Source organism: Erythrolamprus reginae, chromosome 3, assembly GCF_031021105.1.
Source record: "Erythrolamprus reginae isolate rEryReg1 chromosome 3, rEryReg1.hap1, whole genome shotgun sequence".
Taxonomy (NCBI): domain Eukaryota; kingdom Metazoa; phylum Chordata; class Lepidosauria; order Squamata; family Dipsadidae; genus Erythrolamprus; species Erythrolamprus reginae.
The window spans coordinates 9,016,183-9,038,282 of NC_091952.1; positions in this window are offsets into that span (position 1 = coordinate 9,016,183).

The window sequence follows — 22,100 nt, forward strand, 5'->3', positions numbered from 1 at the left end:
CTGACTAAACAATGTCATATGGTGGGGGCCTACGGGAAGAGCCTTCTCTGTGGTGGCCCCAGCCCTCTGGAGATTCGAACTGCCCCTACTCTCCTCACCTTCCGCAAGACCCTGAAGACCTATCTATGTGGCCAGGCATGGGACAATTAATGTATCCCCTTCTCTGACCATTAAGAGTTATGTGTGGTTGTGATTGTATAGTATTGATTGTTTTTTAAGATAGCGGGTTTTAGTCATAGTTTTAACTATTAGATTTGTATTGTATTGTTTTATTGCTGTTGTGAGCCCCCCTGAGTCTTTGGAGAGGGGCGGCATTAAATCTAATAAATTATTATTATTATTATTAAGACTGCTATCATGTCTCCCTTATCCTTCTCTTCATTAGACTAGTCATACCTAGTTTATTTATTTATTTTATTTATTCATTTGTCCAATACACAATACATATGGAAGAGAATAGACATGAAGTAATATATATAAAGATAATATGTAAAAATAGAGGAGAAGATATATGAAAGGAAGAAAATATATATGATATATGAGATAAGGAGAAACAATTGGACAGGGAATGGAAGGCATACTGGTGCACTTATGCACGCCCCTTACTGACCTCTTAGGAACCTGGAGAGGTCAATCGTGGATAGTCTAAGGGAGAAATGTTGGGGGTTAGGGGTTGACACTATTGAGTCCGGTAATGAGTTCCACGCTTTGACAACTCGATTGTTGAAGTCATATTTTTTACACTCAAGTTTGGAGCGATTAATATTAAGTTTGAATCTGTTGTGTGCTCTTGTGTTATTGCGGTTGAGCTGAAGTAGTCATTGACCGGTAGGACGTTGCAGCATATGATCTTGTGGGCAATACTTAGATCGTGTTTTAGGTGCTGTAGTTCTAGGCTTTCTAGACCCAGGATTGTTAGTCTATTTTCGTAGGGTATTCTGTTTTGAGTGGAGGAGTGAAGGGTTTTGGACGTTTTCAAGGGTGTTGATGTGCGAGATGTGGTATGGGTTCCAGACAGATGAGCTGTATTCTAGGATGGGTCTGGCAAAAGTTTTGTAGGCTCTTGTGAGTAGTGTGAGATTGCCGGAGCAGAAGCTACGTAGGTTCTGCAACCGTTCTCCATATGTTTTAATCTCCAGTCCCCTAATCCAGGGGTAGGCAAAGTTGGCTCTTCTATGACTTGTGGACTTCAACTCCCAGAATTCCTGAGCTAATCATGCTAGCTCAGGAATTCTGGGAGTTGAAGTCCACATGTCATAGAAGGGCCAACTTTGCCTACCTCTGCCCTAATCATCTTGGTTGCTATTCTTTGCAGTTTTTCTAGAGTCTCAACTTCTTTTTTATAGTGTGGTGATCAAAACCGGAGGCAGTATTGGAGACATGTTTTTACTAAGACTTTATAGAGTGGTATTAGTACCTCACTTGATCTTGATTGGATCCCTCTGTTGATGCAATTTAGGATTGTCTTGGCTTTTTTGGCTGCTGCTGCAGACTGTCGGCTCATATTTAACTGATTGCCACTAAGACTCCAAGATCCCTCTCACAGTCACTGCCGTTAAGCCTGGTTTCACCCAGTTTATATGTGTACATTTGGTTTTTCTTGCCTAAGTATAAGATTTACATTTTTCTACATTTAATTTAATTTTATTAGATTGGGTCCAGTGTTCAAGTCTGTCAAGATCCATCTGCAGTGTTTATTGAACAATTTTTTTATTGTCCTTCCTTCTTTAGTGCCTTAGTATGAACTTTAATTACTTTCAAAATAGGAAATAATTAAATAGTATGTTTTACCCATAAACTCTTCAATCATTTTAATCATTATCTAGAACTGAACTTTTATTTTATTTATTTATTAGATTTGTATGCCGTCCCTCTCCGCAGACTCTTATAGTCTCTTATAGAGTTTTATAGCAATGAAAGAAAATTGAGCTACTTGCCTAATCTGTTATCATACTGAATCCTGTGGGCTAAGTACAAAACCTTAAAATGTTACTGTGCTCCTCAACAAATAATGGTACCTGTCATTTGTCCTTTTTGTGGCTATTCAAATAATGTGACTTAATCAACTGAAAAAGAGCCCGAGCACCTTTTTGAAAATTTATCTTGGTTGGTAAACCACTCCCACCCAGTCACATGACCTTTAAGCCACCCCCTGGTCACATGATTGTCAAGCCACTCCTACCCGGTCACATGACCACCAAGTCACATCCACAAAATAACCCACGCCCACAGTGTGGCAATAAAACTTTTGGCAGCCCATCACTGTTCATCTGGATCTTGAGCCTATCTTCTATGGTGTTGCCTATTCCTGCCAGCTTAGTACAGTGGTACCTCTACTTACGCACTTAATTCGTTCCGTGACCAGGTTCTTAAGTAGTTTGTAAGAAGAAGCAATTTTGACCATAGGAATCAATGTAAAAGCAAATAATGTGTGCAATTGGGGAAACCACAGGGAGGGTGGAGGCCCTGTTTCCTCCCAGGAGATTACTAGAGAGACCCCACAGAAGCTTCTCCCCACCTTTCCCAGCCCTGTTTCCTCCCAGGCGATTCCTAGAGAGACCCATGGAGGCTTCTCTCCGCCTTTTCTGGCCCTGTTTCCTCCCAGGGGATTCCTAGAGAGGCCCCACAGAGGCTTCTCCCTGCCTTTTCCAGTTACAGTTTCGGAGGCTCCAGTTTGTATGTGGAAAATGGTTCTTGAGAAGAGGCATAAAAATCTTGAACACCCGATTCTTGTCTAGAAAAGTTTGTAAGTAGAAGCATTCTTAGGTAGAGGTACCACTGTATCTAATTCTATTTTGTAGCCAAAGTTTTTTTCTTCCCCAATTGTACGATTGCAGCTTTTACTTGTTCACCCTTCATTTTCCAGTTGAGTAAGTAAGATATCTCTTGGTGCTATCTGGATCTTGAAGTGAACAAATGCTGCGACAAAGGAAGCCTTCGCCTCGTTTTTTGCTGTGATACAAAACAATGATTTATGTAAACTGCGGCAGCCATCTTGTCCCTCTTCTGACCTTTCAGGAAGAAGGCCTGTCAAATTAACCTCTTCCATTTCTGTTGCACATCCAAACTTGGCAAATTCTTGACAGTGACCAACACAATTAGCGAAGATATGGAAGCAACCACCACAAAAAGATGGATTAGTCGAGACAGGCAGACGGAGATTTCTTCCCGGCAAAAAATTACATGGAATGGAGACTTAACATTGCTTCCGGCCCAATGCACAACTGCAAAAATGCCGTCCTTCCCTTGGAAGCAACTTCTTAGAGGCGAAAGACTGGACTTGGGCACGCCTAAAAAGCAGCTGTAAATTTGGAAGGAGAGACCCTTTCTTTTTGCTTAAGTGTTGTGGTTAGCTCTGGCCCAGCTCCTGCCCCAAGGACTGTGGATGTGGGGGAGACATCCACATGCTGCAGGCCGGTTTTGGAATCTGATGATGAAGGCTCCTCTGACCAAGAAGACATGAGTGACAGGGAGGAGGAGAGTGGGGCAGACAGCTCAGAAGGAGATCAATTATCAAGCTCCTCCTTGGATTCAGAACAAGAGTTAATGATACAGCCACGCATGCGGAGAGCGATGCATAGGCAACAACAACTGAGATATTATTATCAAAGAAAATGAGGCCACCTGTGGTTGGGTGGGGCTGTGGTAATTAGTGAGGCTGCTATAAAGAGCAGCCTGTGGGTTTGGCCATTGTGGAGGATTATCTGATCGTTGTGTTTCGTGACTGCTTTATTGACTTTGACCTTTTGTGTGCTGATTTTCCCCCGCTTTGAAACTAAACCAGAGCAAAGTGTGTTTCACTTTGTCAAAGAAGAAGGACTGCAAGCTAAGTATCACAGAACTGATAAGGGACTTGTACAAATTACCAGTTTGTTTGGAGACCAGTGCTCTTTGCTATACCAAAAGAGGGCTTAGTTTAAGTGAATTTTCATTATAAAGAACATTGTTTTGGATTTTCAAGTGTGTGTTTCTGAAATTTGTACCTGTGAATTTTTGGGAGGAGTCTACCAGAGAGCCCGACAGAACATTAAGGAGGTTTGGTTTAGTTTAGATCCTCTTATCAATCCTCCGCCTAGAAATGTAATGAATTAAATTAAATTAAATTAAGAGAAATCTTCTTCCCGTGAATATTCCCACCCCCTTCTTCTTAATTTCCACAAGCTGCAGTATTCAATATTGTGTTCTGTGAAAACAATAACAAGAAGAAGAACAACAACAGCAGCGTCATCTTGATTTTCTCTTGGCGCAATATTACAGTATTGGTGTTGCAAATTGCAATGGCCCCAGGGCCTCACCCACAAAACAAGAGGGGGTTGTAAAACGTCTTGGGAAGGTTAGATTGGAGAAGGATATTACATTGTATTATTACTGCATGGGCTATTATAAACAGAGGAGTGTGTGTGTGTGTGACAGAGAGAGAGAGAGAGAGAGAGAAGGAAAGATACAGAGACAGAGACACAAAGACAGACACAGACAAAGATAGAGCGACAAAGACGGAGAGGAAGAGACTTGAGAGAGAAAGATACACACACACACACAGAGAGAAAGAGACATAGAGAAAGACAGAAAGAGGGAGAAATACATATATAGAGAAAGACAGAAAGAGAGAGGGAGAAAGACACAGAGAGAGAAAGACAGAAAGAAAGAAAGAAAGAAAGACATATAGAGAAAAAGACAGAAAGAGGGAGAAATATATCTATCTATCTATCTATCTATCTATCTATCTATCTATCTATCTATATATATATATATATATATATTAATATAGATATAGATAGATAGAAAGACAGAAAGAGAGAGGGAGGGAGAAAAACAGAGACACAGAGAGAAAGACAGAAAGAAATACATATAGAGAAAAAGTCAGAAAGAGGGCAATATATATTCCTTCAATATACCAGGGTGATTCGACACAAAATGTAACCCTTCCCTCGTACAGAGCTGAAGGGATTGGATACTGTAGCCTAGAGGATAATTCTCTGCCTTACAAGGCAAAGGTTGCAGGTTCAAGTCCCAGTGGGTATGGCTAGCTGATGAGGCCAAAATAAGGCCGAAATAGATCTATCCTAGTCTCCCTTAATTTTCAAATTCAGCTTAAACATGTGACATATATATATATATATATATATATATATATATATATATAGAGAGAGAGAGAGAGAGAGAGACAGAGACAGAGACAGAGACAGAGACAGAGAAAGACACTGAGAGAGAAAGACAAAGAGAGAGAGAGAAAGACAGAAAGAAAGAGAGAGAGAAAGAAAGACAGAAAGAGAGAAAGAGAGAGAGATAGAGAAAGACATTAAGAGAGAAAGACAGAGAGAGAGAGTGAGAGACAGAAAGACACACAGAAAGACAAAAAGAGAGAGAGAGAGATAGAAAGAGAGAAAGACAGAAAGAAAGAGAGAAAGAGAGAGAGATAGAGAAAGACATTAAGAGAGAAAGACACACAGAGAGAAAGACAGAAAGACACACGGAAAGAAAGACAAAAAGAGAAAGAGAGATAGAGAGAGAGAAAGACAGAAAGGGAAAGAGAGAAAGACAGTAAGAAAGAAAGAAAGAGAAAGAGAGAGACAGAGAGAGACAGAGAGAAAGAGATAGATAGATATTTTCTCTCAATTCTGGTGCCTTGCTATATTGCTTATAACCATTTTTCTTTATCTCCTAACTTCATTATTATTCAGCTGAATGTTCTACTGGTCCCTCCAGTTCTCCAAAGGCCTCATGCAAGATTTTAAAGCACAGAATCATATAAAGCATCAGACTCATATAGAAAAGTGGTAAAATGGTGCAAGCTCACTTAATGAACCTTTAACTTAGCAACATAAATGTTGGGCTCAATTGTGTCTGTAACAGGAGGACTACCTGTAAAGTGAAAGTAATTTGAAACAATGAAGGGCAGACAAGACAGAAAAACTCATGGTCTCAGTTGTGGTCATCTCACAAGTCTAAGTGCTTCTGGTGTAGTCTACAAAACATCTTAATCTTAATCCCCATCAATAAGGGTCATGTGCGAAGAACACACAACAGAGCCTCTGATTCTCTTCCTTGAATAATCACTTTTAATCGCCTGGGGGCTCTGACAAACTGTCTCCCAGATTGACCCATGTTTTATAGGCCAATATAATTCTGTCAAGCTTCATGGCACACAGGTACCATAGCAGATGTGCCAACATCAGGAGTTTCTGCTATCTCTCTCCCCGCCCCCCGTGTGTGTGAGACTGTGTGTCTGTTTTTTCTCGTTCTCTTGTGAGTCTCTTTGTGTTCCCAGTCTCTGATTATCTCTCTCCCCCTCTTTCTGTTTCTCTCTCTCTCTTTGTCTCTCTATTTTTCCTCTCTCTCTGTTTCTCTCCCCCCCATTGTTTCTCTCTCTGTTACTTTCTATGACTCTCTCTCTTCCCCCTCTCTCTGATTTTCTCTCTCTGTTTCTCTCTGTCTCTTTCTCTCTGTCTCTTTCTCTCTCTCTGTTTCTTTCTATGTCTCTCTCTCTTCACCCTCTCTATTTTTCTCTCTCTCTGTTTCTTTCTATGTCTCTCTTCCTCAATCTCTCTGTTTTTCTCTCTCTGTCTCTCTCTCTCTGTTACTCCCCCTGCTGTTTCTCTCTCCCCCTCTCTCTCTGTCTCTATTTCTGTTTCTTTCTCTCTATGTCTGTCTGTCTCTCTCTGTGTTTGTTTGTTTCTTTGTTTGTTCGTTCGTTCATTCATTCATTCATTCATTCATTCGTTCATTCATTCATTTGAGTTGGAAGGGGCCTTGCAGGTCATCTAGTCCAACCCCCTGCTGGTGCAGGAGACCTACATCACACTAGTCCAATAGCAGTCCAGTCTTTTCTTGAAGGTCACTAGTGTTGGAGCGTTCACCACCTCAGCGGGAAAACCTTTCCCCTGGTTGATCGCCTTCACAGTCAGAAAGTTCCTCCTTATTTCCAGGTTGAATCTCTCCTTGGACAGCTTCCAACCGTTGCTCCTTGTCTGGCTCTCTGGTGCTTTGGAAAATAATATGTTCCCCTCCTCCCTGTGGCAGCCTCTCAAGTATGTGTAGACTCTTATCATGTCCCCCTTGGACCTCCTCTTTGCTAGACTATCCATGCCCAATTCCTGCAACCTTTCCTCGTATGTTTTAGTTTCTAGTCCCTTTATCATTCTGGTTGCTCTCCTCTGCACTTTCTCTAGAGCAGTGTTTCCCAACCTTGGCAACTTGAAGGTATTTGGACTTCAACTCCCAGAATTCCCCAGCCAGCAAATGCTGGGTGGGGAATTCTGGGAGTTGAAGTCCAAATACCTTCAAGTTGCCAAGGTTGGGAAGCACTGGTTCAGAGTATCAATGCCTCTTTTGTAGTATTGTATATGTTCAACATCGACAAGAGCAAAGTCCTTCACCTAGGTAAAAAAAAAACCTGGACACACATACAGCCTCGGAGAAACCCCTCTTAGCAGTAGCGACTGCGAAAGAGGTCTCGGAGTCTTGGTGGATAATCAACTAAACATGAGCCAACAATGTGCAGCAGCAGCCAAAAAAGCCAATAAAATCCTAAGCTGCATCAACAGGGGAATACAGTCCAAGACCAGGGAACTCTTAATACCACTCTATTACGCCCTGGTCAGACCATACCTGGAGTACTGTGTTCAGTTCTGGTCACCACACTTCAAAAAAGACATTGAAACTCTGGAGAAGGTGCAGAAAAGTACAACCCAAATGATCAGGGGTCTAGAAACCAAGACTTACGAGGAGAGACTGCGGGAACTGGGCATGGATAGCCTAGAGAAAAGGAGGGCCAGAGCGGACATGATAGCAGTGTACAGGTATACGAGGGGTTGCCACAGAGAGGAGGGGATCACTTTATTCTCCAGGGCACCGGAGGGCCAGATGAGGAACAATGGCTGGAAGCTGACCAAGGAGAGATTCAACCTGGAAATAAGGAAGAACTTCCTGACGGTCAGAACGATCAACCAGTGGAACAACCTACCAGCTGACGTTGTGAACTCCAATACTCTGGACATTTTTAAGAGGAAATTGGACTGCCACTTGGCTAGGTTGCTATAGGGTTCCTGCTTAGGCAGAGGGTTGGACTTGATGACCCGCATGGTCCCTTCCAACTCTAACAATAAATAAATAAAAATAAATAAATAAATGTATGTGACTGTATGTTTTTAAAATTTCTCTCTTTCTGTTTCTCTTTCACTATGAATGTGAGTCTCTTTCTCTCTCTCTGTATGTGTCTATTTCTTTTTCTGTCTGTTTCTCTCTCTCTCTCTCTCACTCTGAGTATCTATGTGTATCTGTGTGCTTCTCTCTGTTTTCTCGCTCTCTGTTTTCCTCTCTGTCATTGTTTCTCTGTATCTGTCTGTCTGTCTCTCTCCTTGTGTGTATAAAAAGCCAAAAGAGCAGCCCCCTCTTGCTATCAAAGACTACACCCCCTCCTTTTTAAAATCTGTGTTGTGAATCCAGTAGCCTAGTTTAATATTCTAAGCAAATGAAATGTACCATTCGGTCTTGCCTGAAAAGTCTATCTGATCCTCTGCAAAGTGATTTGGATTATTTTTGCGTAGGAATCTATGTTGACATGTCCAGCTTTTGTTCCCCCAATTTCCCTCCCTTAACATTTTGGATGCTGGTTATTTTTAGAGCAACTTAAGCAATTTTCCACATAGAAGAATTTTGAAATTCAGTCTGGCACCTCCAGATAAAACTGTCTGTCATTTCTAAATGCCCTAAATTTCTGATCTCTTTTCCCATATCAGATCTCCCTTTATTACTCATTTTTAATTTTTTAAAACTCATTCTCTGTTGTGGTTGGCTCTGGTCCAGCTCCTGCCCCAAGGAATGTGGAGGTGGAGGCAGGGGAAACGTCAACATGTCCTAGGCCTGTTTTGTTGCTGGCAGAGTCAGGGAGTGCAGTTTCCCTGGACAAAGAAGAAGGTGGGGGTGACTTGGAAGAGGGGGGCTTGGCACACAGCCCAGGAAGCCAATCACCATTATCTTCAGTCGATTCAGATGACGAAGTCTTGGACCCACGCAGGCGCAGACTTATGCATCGAAGAGACCAATTGAGGAAATATTACAGGAGATAAGAGAGGCCACCTGTGTTTGGGTGGGGCTCCAGTAATTAGAGCTGCTGATATAAATAACAGTGTGCTAGTTTGGCCGTTGTGGAAGATTATCTGACCGCAGTTCTTCAGGATCGTGCCTCGCTGTGTCTGAACTTTGTTTGTGGATTTTTCACGCCTTTGACACCAAAGCAGAGTAAAGTGTGTGTGTGTTTCACTTCGTGGGAAGAAGGAGGGCTGTGACGTTTCTTCACAGCTACTAGCTAAGTACTTAAGGACTAATTAAGGGCCTTGTACAGCCTACAAGGTTGTTTTGGGGAAGAGTGCTCTTTGCAATACAAAAAGGGTGCTTTGTTTCTTTTGAATTTTGTGATAAAGGACATTGTTTTGAACCTTCAAACGTGTGTGTGTCTGAAATTTGTACACGTGAATTTTCGGGAGGCTCCTACCAGAGAGCGAAAATTTAAAGAAATCCTAATCTGATTACTACACTTCCATCCCAACTTCCCAATATATAATAATAAAGAAAAAGAAAATAAATGACAGCATTTAAAAAAAATGATGAGTAAAGATATAAATTGAGGAAAGGGAGGAGTACAACTTAAAACTAAGAGGTAGGAGAGAAAATGAATACGTCTGGAAGATAAGCTATAGCGATGGATTGGGAAGAAAATTAAAAATTAAAGGTGGTCGATCCAGGTAACAAAAATAGGAGGTAAGAAGGCAGTCTCCAGAGAGGGGCGGCATACAAATCTAATAAATTGAATTGAATTGAATTGCATTAGAATAACAGTAGACATACCCAAGGCATAAGCAGCCCAAGTTCAAATCCTAGAAGTGTATGGCTGGCTGATGAAAGCTAAAAAGCTTGAAATAGATCTATACCAGTCTCCCTTTATTTTTTTTATCGGTTCATTGCAAGTTTGGAATATAGGTAGATAGATAGATGATAGATAGATAGATAGATAGATAGATAGATAGATAGATAGATAGATGAGCTATAGATATAAATATAGACATAGAGAGATAGAAAGATGAAAAGATGGAAAGATGGAAAGATGGAAAGATGGAAAGATGGAAAGACGGAAAGATGGAAAGATAGATGAGATATAGATATAGACATATATATATATATATATGTGTGTGTGTGTGTGTGTGTGTATATATATATATATATATATATATATATATATATATATATATGTATATGTTAAAATGTTTTCAGCTGGAATTTTAAAATTAAGGGAGACTAGGATGGTCCCATTTCGGCCTAGAGGCAAAAAGGAGCTGTGACGTTCCTTAAATATACCAGGGTGATCCGACATAAAGAAAAACATATATGTATATATATATATATATATGTATGTAGATTGTTCTGAGTTCGGGTTTTGCCCTGTGTAATATTTTGCATGTCTATGCGACGTTTCGGCGAAATCACATTCACCATCATCAGGCTGAAGTTCCAATCTTTGTGTTGTTGTAAATGGAATGTTAGCAATTATATAGTTATAGTTAGCAATTATATAGTTAGCAATTATATAGTTATATATATATAGAGAGAGAGAGAGAGAAAGAGAGAGAGAAAGATGGAGAAAGGAAAAGTTTAAGAGTAGCACCAATGTTGGTATGAAGTTAGGGTTTTGAATTGCTCATCTCTTAACCATAGGAAGGAAGGAAGGAAGGAACCGCCCCGAGTCCAAAGAGATGGGCGGCATACAAATCCAATTAATAAATAAAGGATGGAGGGAGGGAAGGAAGGAAGGAAGGAAGGAAGGAAGGAAGAGAGGGAGGGAGGGAGGGAGGAAGGAAGGAGAAAGAAAGCAGGAAAGCAGTTGAGACAAGGGGAAGAAAGAGGAAATGGGTGAGACAGAGAGAGAGAGACAGACAGACAGACAGATAGACAGGCAGGCTGGCAGACAAATGTTCATGAATACAACACATGCTCCTATCATGCCACTGTTCCTCTCTATAGTATATTTTGACCAGTGAAGGGCTACCAAAATTTTTACTATCACACTGTGGCTGTGGCTTATGCAGGATGCCCTGCATTTTCTCTCAACATCTTTCAGTACAAATTGGGTGCTCTGGGGTGGAGCTCCATTTTTGCTACCCCACTGCAATCCCCCCACATCCGGGAAGCAGCCCACCCCTGATTTAGACTATGCTATTCCTAAATCAGAGGAACCGTGGAGTCTTGAGACCCGTAACCTTCGACAGGTGTGAACATCTTCCATTAACTTCTCCAGTTCCGCTTTCAACTCTTCCAGGTGTAGAGAAATTTCCCCCGAAGGAGAAAAAAGTGAACCAGAGGGCAGGATTCAATTACAGCAAAGCATAAATGGGTTTATTGACAGACAGATTCCTAGAGGCAAGGGAAGAGAAGTCAAGAGATGGCTGGGTTTAAAAGCCCCGTTGACCAAGCCATTTATAAGCAAATTATATTTTTATTTAATTAGTTACATCACCATTGCAGATGCTTATTAGCTATGTGATAGGATGTAGCAGTCAGCAAGTCTGAGACAGTTAGCATTATTGATTGTGGTTAATTCATATGCATAATTGAATATACAAGGAGGAGGGATATGAAGGAAGTTAGTCTTCCCCACGCAATGGATCCTCGGGTTTAAACAAAGACCAAAAATTCAGTAACTGGATTGATATTTTACCCTGTCTGCTCTCTAAAAAATGTTCAGTTTCCAGCTCTAATTGTTAATCCTTTGCAGCTGGCTTGCATTTTTGTGGTTAACACTTTCATTTATCTTATTAGCACATAATTACAGTTGAAAATTCCAAGTGTCTGATTGCTTCTGGCAGAGTTTCCAATGAGGTTTATTTAAGATACTTAAATAGATTCCCTCTGTTGTTGTTTTTCTTCCCAATACAAGTTAGTGATTTCCTCATTCCAGGTGTTCCCTAGGTGCTTGTTATGAATAGAACGGAATGGAACGGAACGGAACAGAACAGAATAGAATAGAATTTTTTATTGGACAAGTGTGATTGGTCACACAAGGAATTTGCTTGCTGCTTATTTTATTTATTTATTTACTTACTTACTTATTTATTTATTTATTTATTTGTCAAACAAGTATAGTATTATAGTACACATTAACATAACATAACATAACATAACATAACATAACGGAACATAACATAACATAACATAACATAACATAACATAACGGAACATAACATAACATAACATAACATAACGGAACATAACATAACATAACATAACATAACATAACATAACGGAACATAACATAACATAACATAACATAACATAACATAACATAACATAACATAACATAACATAACGGAACATAACATAACATAACATAACATAACGGAACATAACATAACATAACATAACATAACGGAACATAACATAACATAACATAACATAACATAACATAACATAACATAACATAACATAACATAACATAACGTAAGTAGAACGTAGTAATAGAAAGGATAATAAGACAGTAGGACAGGGACATTAGGCACATAAGTGCACTTATGCACGCCCCTTACAGACCTCTTAGAAAATTGCAGAGGTCAATTGTAAGATTGAAGATTTTGGGGTTGGGGGAAGCAACAACAGAGTCAGGTAATGAGTTCCAGGCGGTGACCACTCTATTGCTAAAATTGTATTTCCTGCAGTCAGGTTTGGAGCAATTTACATTCAGTTTGTATCTATTACGTGCTCTTGTGTTGTTGTTGTTGTTAAAGGTGGAGTAGTCACTAACGGGGATGTATGATTTTATGGAGAACAGTTAAATCAGTTCGGAGACCACGTAGTTGTAAATTTTCTAGATTTAGTATTTGAAGTCTGGAGGAGTAGGGTAATTTGTTACGTGAGGAGGAGTGAAGGACTCTTCTTATGAAGTATTTCTGGACTCCTTCGATTGTATTAATATCTGATATGCAGTGTCGATTCCACATAGGTGCTCTCAGTGTACATAAAAACTGTTGTTGCAACAGCATGTAATAGCAATAGCATTATAGCAATAGTATTTAGACTTATATACAGCTTCACAGTGCTTCTCTCTAAGTGGTTTACAGAGAGTAAGTATATTGTCTGGATATATACAAAGTAACGCAAGAGGATTAGATAAGATACCAGAATATATTGTGTCAATCAAGGAGCTGAGATAGGGCAACGGCTCGTGTGCCAGCAGGTATGGCTCCGTGTGCCACCTATGGCACCCATGCTATAGGTTCACCATCACTGCCTTAGGAGGACGAAATGACCATCCCCAACGCCGAAAATCAGCTGGCTAGCAGGCGCATGCAAACTGTAGCTGACATAGGGCAATACTGGACCAGAGTACCTCTGGAACTGCCTGCTACCGCACGAATCCCAGAGACCGATAAGGTCCCACAGAGTTGGCCTTCTCCGGGTTCTGTCGACTAAACAATGTCGTTTGGCGGACCCCAGGGGAAGAGCTTTCTCTGTGGTGGCCCCCGCCCTCTGGAATCAACTCCCCCCCCGGAAGATTAGAACTGCCCCCACTCTCCTTGTCTTTCGAAAGCTACTCAAGACCCACCTATATCGCTAGGCATGGGGGAACTGAGACAACTTCCCCAGGCTTTTATAGTTTATGTTTGGTATGTATGTGTTGTTTGGTTTTAAATGATATTTATTTATTTATTTGTTTATTTATTTATTTATTTATTTGTGTGTGTTTGTCTATCTATCTATCTATCTATCTATCTATCTATCTATCTATCTATCTATCTATTTATTGGATTTGCATGCCGCCCCTCTCCGGAGACTTGGGGCGGCTCACAGCAATAATAAGACAGCGTACAATAATAATCTAATACTAAAAACGATTAAAAACCCATTAATATAAAAACCAATCATACATACAGACATACCATGCATAAAATTTTAAAGGCCTAGGGGGAAAGAGTATCTCAATTCCCCCATGCCTGGTGGCAGAGGTGGGTTTTAAGTAGCTTACGAAAGGCAAGGAGGGTGGGGGCAATTCTAATTTCTGGGGGGAGTTGGTTCCAGAGGGCCGGGGCCGCCACAGAGAAGGCTCTTCCCCTGGGTCCCGCCAAGCGGCATTATTTAGTTGATGGGACCTGGAGAAGACCCACTCTGTGGAACCTAACTGGTCGCTGGGATTCATGCAGCAGAAGGCGGTCCCTGAGATAGGGTTTTATATGTCTTTTTCTCTTTTAATATTAGATTTGTTCCACTGTAACATTGTTTTTATTATTGTTTTGAGCCGCCCCGAGTCTTCGGAGAGGGGCGGCATACAAACCTAATAAATAATAATTATTATTATTAAAATTAATATCTCATTTGCCCTCTGAAATGGCTCCATGTGCCACCTGTGGCACCCAAGCCATAGGTTCAACATCGTGGCCGTTGGGACATCAGTGATGAGAGGAAAAATGTGTTTCAGCACAGCATATAAAATAGACAAACCATTTGTCTTTTATGAGACACTGGATGCTAAATTCAGCAGGCCTCGAAATCTGAAGATATACTCATGTTCCGTTGCTTTGGGATTTGCTGGATCATAAATCATATAGCAAGGGGAAAAAAAATAAAGGACGGCAGAGTTTTACAACGCAATAAATAGTTACAACCCCAGCCAAGTGCCTCAATAATACACCTCTGCAGGAATTTGGTGGTGGAAGCTGCAAATTGAAAAATGAGGTTCTGCACGCTCCAATTCAGATTTAATGTAATTACATTCATGTTACACCTGTGCCTCTTATTATTCAGTATTCACGAGGAAAAAAAGTTTAGGGAAGAGCGAACCTGAAAAATGATGAATTGGAGCAAAGGATGGAGAAGATCAAGCTCAGATTGCTAAGTTAATGAGGCAGAATTAGCACCAAGGTCTCCATCAATAAAAACGAAAATCACAACCAGAACTTTCTTTTTCTTTTTTAGACTCTTTAAAATATTTATTAATTTTCCACTTAAAAAAAGAAAGAAAACACAATAATAAGTACAGAATAAAATCAAAGAAAATTAAACGAATAATAGTATATTAGCATTATATTAGTATTAAAGTCATTATATTTATATTATATTAATTATACACTAGACTATAATTTGTCTCAAGTGTATACATTATTACATGCTTTTTCCCCATTAACAAAATAGTTTCATATATACTTCAATGATTTATCATGCAGGCTACATTGCCCCTCCTCCCCCAAATTGTAAAGTCTAGATTTTATTTATTACATATTTTGAAATATTTAAGAAAGTAAAAATAATAAACAAATTAACATTATTAAAATAACTGTAAAGCAAAACTAAACTATCTGTACCTTTCTTTATCTTAACACGTATTTTATCGTTGTATATATTTTCCCAAGTGTGATTATGTGTTACTGCCTTTCTTCAAAAAGAACATCTGTCATCTATCCATTGACTTTCATTACTATGTGACTTAGTACAGTGGTACCTCTACTTACGAACTTAATTCATTCTGTGATCAGGTTCTTAAGTAGAAAGGTTTGTAAGAAGAAGCCATTTTCCCCATAGAAATCAATATAAAAACCACAGGGAGGGTGGAGGCCCAGTTTCCTCCTAGGAGATTCCTAGAGAGGCCCCAAGGAGGCTTCTCCCCGCCATTTCCACCCCTGTTTCCTCCTAGGAGATTCCTAGAGAGGCCCCACGGAGGCTTCTCCCCCTTCTTTTCTGTCCCTGTTTCCTCCTTGGAGAGCCCTAGAGAGGCCCCACGGAGGCTTCTGCCTGCCTTTTCCGCCCCTGTTTCCTCCTAGGAGATTCCTAGAGAGGCCCCAAGGAGGCTTCTGCCCGCCTTTTCTGCCCCTGTTTCCTCCCAGGAGATTCCTAGAGAGGCCCCACAGAGGCTTCTCCCTGCCTTTTCCAGTTACAGTTTTGAAGGCTCGGGTTTGTAAGTGGAAAATGGTTCTTGAGAAGAGGAAAAACAATCTTGAACACCCGGTTCTTATCTAGAAAAGTTCATAAGTAGAGGCATTCGTAGGTAGAGGTACCACTGTATTACTATACTGCAATGGTTATGTTCTATCTCTCTAAATCGGGTTTGTCATTTCATAAAGTGAAGCATGGCTGCCTGCAATTGCTACGTGAATCACTGCCATTGTTAAGTTAGTAACACGGTCATTAAGTGAGTCTGGCTCCCCCATTGAATTTTGCTTGTCAGGTCGCAAAAGGGAAGCCCATCCCACTGCAACGGTCATGCATCCTTCAGTTGTTCTCTCCTATGCATCACTCTACGCATGCATGGATATGTCATCAGTTTTTGTTCAGAATCCAAGGATGATAAGGATGATTGATCTCCTCCTGGGCGGTCTGCCAAACTCCCCTCTTCCAAGTCACCCCCACCTTCTTCTTCTTCCGAGGAAACTTCACTACCTGACTCTGTCGGCAATAAAACAAGCCTCTGACATGTTGATGTTTCCCCTGCACCCACCCCCACATTCCTTGGGGCAGGAGCTGGGCCAGAGCCAACCACAACATTAGGAAAGCACTGCCGAAGGAAGAAGGAGATGTGAGGGGAATCAAAAAAATCCAAAACTTTAAGGCTTAAAAAAAAATAAAGAAAGACTCTGAGACGGCGAGGAAGAGCACGTGTCTCCCATACACCCGGCGCGAGGCTGCCTCCCATACACTGCGCCAGAGAGAGAAACCCAGGGGGAATGGCAGGAAACTGACCAGGCCTTCGTGCTGCTCTCAGATTTCCTGGAAAGTTTTTCCGGGCTTGGGTTCTTAAGTAGAAAATGGTTCTAGAAGAGGCAAAAAAATCTTGAACACCCGGTTCTTATCTAGAAAAGTTCTTAAGTAGAGCTGCCACTGTATTTGTTTTGCAAAATGATGGCGTTCAGGAAAAAGCTGTCCTTATGTTTAGTTGCTTTGGTGTGCAGTGCTCTATAGCAGTGATTTTCAACCTTTTTTGAGCTGCGGCACATTTTTTACATTTACAAAATCCTGGGGCACACCACCAACCCAAATTACACAAAATGACACTCTAACGCAGTACATATTATACATATATTTAATAATATAATTTCTAAATGTATTTATACTCACTTAGTGTGAAACCTGGGCCTGTTTCAATGAACACAAAAGGGATATCCTGGCAAGAATGGTAGTTTGGAGACCCATGTTAATTTCCCCATGGCACACCTGACCATGTCTCATGGCACACTACTGTGCCACGGCACACTGGTTGAAAAACACTGCTCTTTAGCATCATTTTGAGGATAGGAGTTGAAGCAGTTTGTGTCCAGGATGTGAAGGGTCTGTAGATATTTTCCCCGCCCTCTTTTTGACTCGTGCAGTATTCAGGTCCTCAATGGGAGGCAGGTCGGCAGCAGTGTTTTTTTTCTGCAGTTCTAACTCTCCGCCAAAGTCCGTTGTCTGTCTTGTTCAGTTGCTCTGCCAAACCAGACAATTATAGAGGTGCAAATGACAAACTCCATGATTCCTCCGTAGAACTGTATCAGCAGCTCCTCAGGTCAATCTGAGGTTTCTGACTTGGCGAAATGGAAATCTCCATTTCCATGCTCCTATTTGTACCTGTGGGAGACTGCGGAGATATCCCATGGTTTCGGTTAGACTGGAAAATGAATATATCCCAGCAAAAGAGTTTTGCAAACCCGGTTCCATTTTGCTGCAGAGGAAAAAAACCCCCATGAGACGTTGATGAAATCCCTAGGAGTTGAGTTCAGGATGACAAATGCTTTATCTTAATTTGTCGGGAAAAAACCATTATTGAATAAAAAGGAGATGATTTCAACCTGAGCTGGTAGAACTATCATTATTCTAAGAATAATTCAGTTTTCTCCTCTGTGGCTTAAAGAAGCTGTCGGCATTCTCAAGTAGAACAAAGCAAAATTCAGTTCCACCGGGAAGATTATTTATTATTATTTTTAGCCCACTTTCATTATCTTTAGAAATAACTCAAGGGCAAAGTGACCAGATTATAACCTCGGTAAAGAGGGACACCATTGCCAGAGCGGGGGAGAGGGCATGGGGGATGACTTTTGTGTGTATGTGAAGAACACACACTTCTTTCCAGGGGGAAGAAATATAAGAAAGGACCCTTACAGCAGAGGTTACCTTGCGAACCCGGAAGTGCAGTGGAAGGAAAAGGTCCAAAACAATCCGAAGAGAAAACGGGAGACCCGGGTTAAGGGACGTTTTGAAATCCATAGGACTGCTCTTCCTTTTAAAAAGCAACAACAACACCAAAGCGCAGCCACTCCCAACTGCCTGAGCTAACGTGGGAAGGTGACTGCAGGGGGAAGGTGGGACAAGAAAGAGGGACGGGGCAGTGACGGGGGTCAAGGCGGTTACCATAGAAACTCACCAACAGTTGTGTTGACTTTGGCCGCCATTTTGTTCTCTCTGCTGCAAGCCCTGAAGGGGAGGTGGGAGGGAGCAACATCCGGGTACTCTTTGAAGGATTCCAGCACTTGCCTCCAAAGGGGCTGAGCCTACAAGTCCCAGAATTCCTTGCTGAAGATGCTGAGGGAAGCGTAGATGTGGTGGGTTTGGGATGAAGGGACAGTTTATTATAAAGGCGCTGAGCTGGTGTTCTTCTGCCGGCGTGTCTCAACCGCCTGTAATTACAGGGTAATTAGTCCAGGAAGACACACACCACACGATAAAAGGAAAACCCAAATGTTTTTATAAACAGAAAAACAGAAACAGCTCCCTTTTTAAATGTCAAAGGGATTTTCTGGTACACACAAGGCACAAGTTAAATGCAGTCCAATTGCTCACCCAATAACTGGGAAATTGAGTCCAATTCTAAAGCCCAGAGAGTCCACACACACCATCCTGAATAGCAAAAACCACGATCTCGATGAAACAATGAATCAGATAAACTGCCATGAGGCTAAAACACCAGACTGCTTTTTTATCTCTTGTAATACCTATGTAGCTGCTCTTTCCTATTCATTGCCCTGCGCCTGCATACATCAACAAATGCTTCTTCATCTGAGTCCAGCGAAGAAGATAAGGAGGAGGAATTGCTCCCTAATTGGCTGTCTGCCAGGCCCTCCTCTGAGGATCCCAGTTCACATTCACTCCCTGTGTCGCTGTCAGCAGCAGACGGCAGTAACACTGGCCTCTGACACTGCAAAAATTCACCCACAGCCACCCCCACAGTCTTTGGGGCAGGAGCTGGCCCTGAGCCAACCACAACACTAGTTGGGTCATGAAATATCTGCAGGAAAACCACCAGGCTCAGAAAGTGCCAAAGATCCCACTGTCTCCTCCTCCTCCTCCTCCTCCTCCTCCTCCTTCTCCTTCTCCTCCACCACCTCTTCTTCTTCTTAGAAACATAGAAACTGTTCTGTCTGGGTTCCCCCAGATGCCAACACCAACTAAAAAGAGTATCCAGACACGCTGATAAAAAGCAAAGTCATTTTATATCTTTGAAAACAAACACAGATAACAAAAACTGTTCTTACAAACTGGAATGCTATGAAGCTTCACAGAAGAGTCACGACAGCCGGACAATACAACAGGCTTCTTGCTGGCACACACACACTGTAGATAATAAAACCCACGCCTCCCCCAAGTTTTCAGCCTTCGAGGCCACAACCCAGAATCAGAGACGCCAAGGATCGAAGCAAAGTCACAGGACTCCCAAAAGATAACTCTCCACAATACAGGAAGGGCGGGCCTGCTTTTTCAACCTTTCTGAGGAGAACCACACCCAAACCCAGCTGTTGCCTATTAGGGATGGAAATACCTGGCTAATTGTCCCCTTCCTTGTGCTGCCCTTTTCTGCCTCATATCTATGATGGCTTGTGCGTTCTCATCTAATGACTCCAGGCTACTCGCTGGGGAGAGCTCCCCCCCCGGGGGTATCAGGCTGTTCTCCCTCCTCCTCGTCCTGACATTCCTCTTCCCCGTCTACCTGGTCCTCCTCCTCCTCCTTTTCCTTGTCCTCCCCCTCTGAGCATGGAGCCGGCAGAGTCCCAGCCATTCCCTGAGGAGCCTCAGACTGAATCACAACAGAAACATAGAAGACTGATGGCAGAAAAAGACCTCATGGTCCATCTAGTCTGCCCTTATACTTTTTCCTGTATTTTATCTTTCAATGGATATATGTTTATCCCAGGCATGTTTAAATTCAGTTACTGTGGATTTACCAACCACGTCTGCTGGAAGTTTGTTCCAAGGATCTACTACTCTTTCAGTAAAATAATATTTTCTCATGTTGCCTTTGATCTTTCCCCCAACTAACTTCAGATTGTGTCCCCTTGTTCTTGTGTTCACTTTCCTATTAAAAACACTTCCCTCCTGAACCTTATTTAACCCTTTAACATATTTAAATATTTCAATCCTGTCCCCCCTTTTCCTTCTGTCCTCCAGACTATACAGATTGAGTTCATTAAGTCTTTCCTAATACGTTTTATGCTTAAGACCTTCCACCATTCTTGTAGCCCGTCTTTGGACCCGTTCAATTTTGTCAATATCTTTTTGTAGGTGTGGTCTCCAGAACTGAACACAGTACTCCAAATGTGGTCTCACCAGCGCTCTATATAAGGGGATCACAATCTCCCTCTTCCTGCTTGTTATACATCTAGCTATGCAGCCAAGCATCCTACTTGCTTTTCCTACCGCCCGACCACACTGCTCACCCATTTTGAGACTGTCAGAAATCACTACCCCTAAATCCTTCTCTTCTGAAGTTTTTGCTAACACAGAACTGTTAGCAAAAACCGTTGTTGTTGTTGTTGTTGTTGTTGTTGTTGTTCTTCTTCTTCTTCTTCTTCTTCTTCTTCTTCTTCTTCTTCTTCTTCTTCTTCTTCTTCTTCTTCTTCTCCTCTCCTCCTCCTCCTCTTCTTCTTCTTCCTCCTCCTCCTCCCCCCTCCTCCTCCTCCCTCCTCCCCACTCTTCCCTTCTAACACTGATGATGTTACCTTGTTGGGTCTTCCGGAAAACAACCAGGCTCAGAGAATACCAAGAACCCCTCATTTCAATCCTGACTTATGCATTTTCTCCTCTAAAAGCCATTTCCCTTATTACCTACCCACAGATAAAGGTTATGTGTATTAAAATATAACAACCTATCTGTCTACATTCCACAGTGTATCTATCTCCAGCCTTAAAATAAGAACAATTTGCTCGCTGGTTCAAGAAAGCCCATGTAATCGTGTAAAATTATTCCGTAACGCTCATCCAGGGAGTAGATAATTATTACCGTCTGTATTTTATGGCTCTCATTTCTCCCTCTATCAATTTCTAGGCTTCCCACTGGGTGTGTATGACTAACATCTCCTATTTGTGGTGCCCAGAATCTAAAAATTACAGTTGATGGAGTTGCAAAAGGTCTGACGCTGAATGTTATTACGGGCTCACGCTTGGGTCTCAAGAGTTAATGTGACACGATCGCGGAGCCGTTCCTCTTCCAGCATTTGACTACTGCCAAACCCAATCGGCATCTGAAAGATGCATTACTTATTCCCCTTCCATTCCTTTCAAGCAGGGATCCATTAAATCTCCAATAAAAATAGAACTTATAGAGGTCAGGGGTTTGCCAAGCCCCCAAACGGAACAAAGGCAAAGAATTGGATTAAGACGCGGAGATGAGAATTTCATCCACTCACTCGCTCACGTGAGATGGCATTTGTGGGGCAATGAGATGTGACAGCTGTAGGACTGGATTGCATCAATAATATTTGTTAACAAAAGTGCAGGGTTGGGGGGGTGGGAGCAGGAGGAGAAGGGGGGGAGCCCCGTGCACACACAAAGGGGGAAAGAGAACTGGAAAGGAAGGAGCCGAGCTGGAAAGGTTTGCTATGACTTTATTAATTTTTGATTGCTTGTGCTCAGAAATGGAAAGTTAATAATGCATTTACTGCCAACGGCAGAGGCCCACTCTGGAAGATGAGGGCATCAGACTGACTAACGCACCGGAGCGGAAAAGACCAAGGAGGGGGAGAAAAACCCACAAAAAAATAATATATATATATTTTTAAATCAGCCAGGAAGTTTCCAAGAGAACCATGAATGGAAAGCCACAGCTGTGCCTTGAAATGTCACAAGACTGTTGGGCCCGCCTCTTGAGAAAGTCCCTC